General features: G+C 43.9%; 1 pseudogene; it reads right to left on the reverse strand.

The window, feature by feature from the left end:
* LOC129360470 (transcription factor COE3-like) overlaps nucleotides 1-3,718 on the reverse strand; it is a 102,640-nt pseudogene extending 98,922 nt beyond the window's left edge.
* Between the last annotated feature and the right edge of the window lie 645 nt (nucleotides 3,719-4,363).

Raw genomic sequence — 4,363 nt, forward strand, 5'->3', positions numbered from 1 at the left:
ATGGAAAATATTCTCCAGTTGTTCTTTGGCGGCTTGCGTTCATAAAGTCCAGCTCACCTGCCGCTCCGGTTCCTCGTCTCCATTTATTTTCATGAGTCCTGATCCGTCGGAGCGTCGCTGCAAACATTCATCCGTGTTCTGACACACTTAACCCCAGGGAGCTGGGCCTCCAGAGGTCACCAGGTGGAAGGCGGGGTAAAACCTAAACGATGATTTCCTGCTCCCACATCCTTTACCAATACTCTGAACTACACATAGTTCATCCAGTCCTTCCTTCCCACTGCTTCCAACTGACCTGATAACAAGCACTTTTGTGGCCTTTCAAGGCTCGTTCTTTGCTTTCCTGTCGTGTGGACGGATGAAACTGGATACAAAAGTATTATTATGGTATTTTAAATTGCATTTTGCGCAACAGTTCTTATAGCAGATGTTTGTACAGTTTAGACTTTCCATTTGTTGTGAAGGATGTTCAGATGTTTGTAAATAATACAAATCATGGCAAGTAAAACATGCGATGAAGGAAAGTCTGATCTGACGAACCGCAGCGTTTCAACAGCAGCACTGAGAAAAACTCCTCCTTCAGCTTGACAAGTTTTCCAGGTCGTATTTCCGTGTTAATTAGGAGGAAGAGGAAAAACACGCCTGATCCCAGGTTTCCACCTGACCCGAGAAGCCCTGAACGCACCGTCACCTGCTGCAGGTGTTAATGACCTCTAACCCCACAGGACAAGGGTCAGCTGGGATGAAGCTTGTTCTGCTCAGTGACATGTCAGGATGACACACACACACACACACACACACACACACACACTTTATAACATTAGACTTTCAGATTTCTATCAAATAAACCAGAAATATCAGTGAAAAAAATTCATTTTGTCTCTTTTGTTTCTTGTCTGAAAACAAAAAATTTGACCTCATCTTCCAACTTGTTTTATCTGTAAAATGTCTTCAGTTGGAACCGGACCGGACCGGACCGGACCGGTCTGAGCCAATGTTCTTCTTTTCCACCTTTCACAGATCTCAGCGCTTCAGGAGGATCTTTCAAAGTCTCACCTGCAGCTTTCAGGATCTTTCTGGTTTGAACTGAAATCTTTCAACTTGATTCAGTTTGCAGAAATTATCGAGGCGTTCAAGGACAGTTTTAAGGTCTGGAAAGCAGACAACATTCTGTTAGGAGGATACATGTTTTTGAACACAAACAGATTCATTTAGTTCTTTCTAAAACAAATTCTAACTTCAGAGAAAATTACAAATATATCCAATCTGTTTTTTTGAAAATTTTTACTTGGAAAATGAGACTTGAATGAAATGTTTAAATATGTTCAGTTTTAGTTCAGAAGATGAGAAAATATATCTCAGCAAAATGAGAACAGATTCAGTTTCACTCTGAGCGTCGCTTCGATCTGCGAAACATGGAGGAATGATTTTCATAAAACATAATGAGCAAATGTTGATAAAATATCCAGAGATTTTAAAGCCTTTCAGACACCTTCATCATCATCATCATCATCAGCATTAATGCAGCATTTAAAAAACTTCTTTGGATTTTTATGGAACTGATTCAGATTATTTTGTGACTTTGTGTTTTTTTTTTTTCATTCATTCATCAAAGCAATATTTTTTTGGGATGGAAAAAAAGTCGGTTATTAATCAGTCAGAAGTAAAAATGTTATGAAGAGAAAAAATTATTCTGGTTTAATGTTTCAATAAATCCATTTCTTTTGTTGTTATTTTATCATCTGGTTTTTGATCATTTTATTAATTCCTGTCAGATTTTATTTCACTCCATTTTCTAATTGCAGATTAAATCTGTAAAGGTGAAATAATCCATATTCTATGCCAGACGGAATCAATTTTCTGCAAATGTCACTAATTATTGACATTTTGATATGAAATATGATCAAATGTTATACAAAAGAACTTGGACAGAATCCCGTCACACATCGTCAACTTTCATTTCCAACAAATAGTTTTCATTTGATTTACAGCCGAACCGAATCCATATGGACCGGAACCTCCAGTCAAAGTCCGCCTCATATTTCGGATTCATCCGAACTGACTCGTCACCTGGACCGGAACCAGGCGGGTTCTGTTCTCTTTCGGAAACAACGTCCAGAACTTCAAAACGTTTCTGCAGATTTTATGTTTGCTTTCATTTCTGCGAATCAAATTTCATCGCTTCCTGTTGAATTTTCCTCATTTTTCAACTATTTTGATTTATTTCTGATTTCATCTGATTTTCCTACATTTTATAAACTGATGAATTCCAGATTCACTGGTTCGGAAACCCGGATTGTGGGCTCGTTTGGACCCGTCCCTGTCGGGTCGGAACCAGTTTTCCCAGTTTGTTCCTTCGGACTAAACTGGAATTATTGGACTTTTTCCCGTCATGTTCTGGTTTCATTCATGAAGCTGAAAAAAAACCTTTCGATTGAATTCACTTGATATTTCCGACTTTTATTGCAGAAAGTGACTTTATCAATTATTTGAATTGTGCCTGGAAAATAAAAGACAGAAAATGATTGAAAATAATTTAAAGCGCTGAAGGAAAAGAGTGAATGTTGCTTTTTATAATCAGCTTTAAATAAAACTCAAAGCTGAGATTTGAGTGGAAACATGACATTTCTGCTCGATTAAAATCTATAAATATTTCGATCTGGATCAATTTTCAGGTCAAACATCGAAGAGAAAAAGTTGAATTTAGGCCGCAGAATTTGGTTTTTGTTCTTAGACTTAATGTATGATTGAAAAAAGATCATAATCTTCAAATAATTATCATTTGAAATTTTCCTTTCTCCGCTAAATAAAAATAAATGTATCCTTTATTTTATTTCAGTTGAATGTTTCATAAATAAAACTTTTGCATTTTCCTTTAAACTGTAAATAGTTTTTATGTCATAAATGTTGGTGAGATTCGCGGATAATTGATCGATGAAATATAGAATCTGATCAGGTTTCAGCAAATCGTTCAAGTTGAAACTAAAACTAAAAGCGGAAACGCGACACTTGAGAAGTTTCAGCTCCACTTATTTCCAGCTGCTGCATCGGAAATCCTCATGTTCTGTTCGGAGACCTGCAGCCGAACCGCGTCTCGTCTCACTGCCTGCTTTGTGCATTAAGCGGAACCGGAACCTCCGGGATGTTTTACCTCTGGGCCGCAGTGTTGGCGTCCAGAATCCCTGCGCCCTGCATCCAGGAGCGGACCGGGGTCATGCCGGTGGGGAGCGGCTCCTCCTTCATGGTCAGGGCCCCCCGGGGGAGGCTGTCCTGGATGGAGAACATCAGATTGTCCTTCTGGGAGCCTCGTCTTCACCAGGAACAAGACAGAAGATGAAGAATAATCCTCCCTGTACAGCCGCTCAAAGAAGCCAGAGGACCACCTGGATTAAGGTGGAGAAGAGAGGGGTGATGAAGAGGAGGAGGAAGAGGAGGGGGCGGGGGGTCCTGATCCAGAGAAGAGCCGCGGATTCCTCTGGGCTTCAGCGGGTTTAGATCCCAGCCGCGGGTCGGAGCATCTCGGAGGATCCGGGCGGAGAGTCCGGGGATCCGGATCAGAGACAGGCGAGATCCGCGGACCGAGTGGGAAAGAAAAGTGGGATGAAAAAACAGGCAGCGCTTCAAAAAGGGGCTAAAATGAAATGATTAGCAAACAAAAGGGAGGGACGGCCGAGGAAGGCTGCTGCTCCCGGGGGAGCAGGGGGATTGGGCAGCCAGAGATCTGCCCTCCCTCCCCGGCTCTTTATGGCTCCTCCGTCCCGGCGGAGAGCTCCTTCTCTCGGGCTCCACCGCTCCAAAGGTCCCGCGGGACCCGCGTGGAGCGGGAGGGGGGGGGCGTGACCATACAAGGACCGCTCATCTGAATACGAGGCTCACTTCCGGCGTCTGATTGGCTGCATGACTAATTGCGTCACTGTCCGCGCGCTGAAGAAACAAAGTTAACAGGTCAGATAGATGACACGTGACCGCTGACGGTTACCTAGGAAACGAGAAGCTCAACATCCATTAACAGCTGATTTACTCTGCAGCAGGTCCGGTCCGGTCCAGACCCGGGTCCCGGTCCGGTCCAGACCCGGGTCCCGGTCCGGTCCAGACCCGGGCTCCGGTCCGGTCCAGACCCGGGCTCCGGTCCGGTCCAGACCCGGGCTCCGGTCCGGTCCAGACCCGGGCTCCGGTCCGGTCCAGACCCGGGATCCGATCCGGTCCAGACCCGGGATCCGATCCGGTCCAGACCGACTGGTTCGGCTCCGATCTGCGGTTTTTGCGTCCATTTATATATGAAACCCGCAAACTTATGGCGCACACCGCAGGACGCTAATAAGATGCGTTTCAGTGCCAGAGATTTATTTCACATCAAATTAAA

The sequence above is a fragment of the Poeciliopsis prolifica genome, unplaced genomic scaffold (genome assembly GCF_027474105.1).
Source record: "Poeciliopsis prolifica strain line A6 unplaced genomic scaffold, Auburn_PproV2 SCAFFOLD006, whole genome shotgun sequence".
NCBI classification, from domain to species: Eukaryota; Metazoa; Chordata; class Actinopteri; order Cyprinodontiformes; family Poeciliidae; genus Poeciliopsis; species Poeciliopsis prolifica.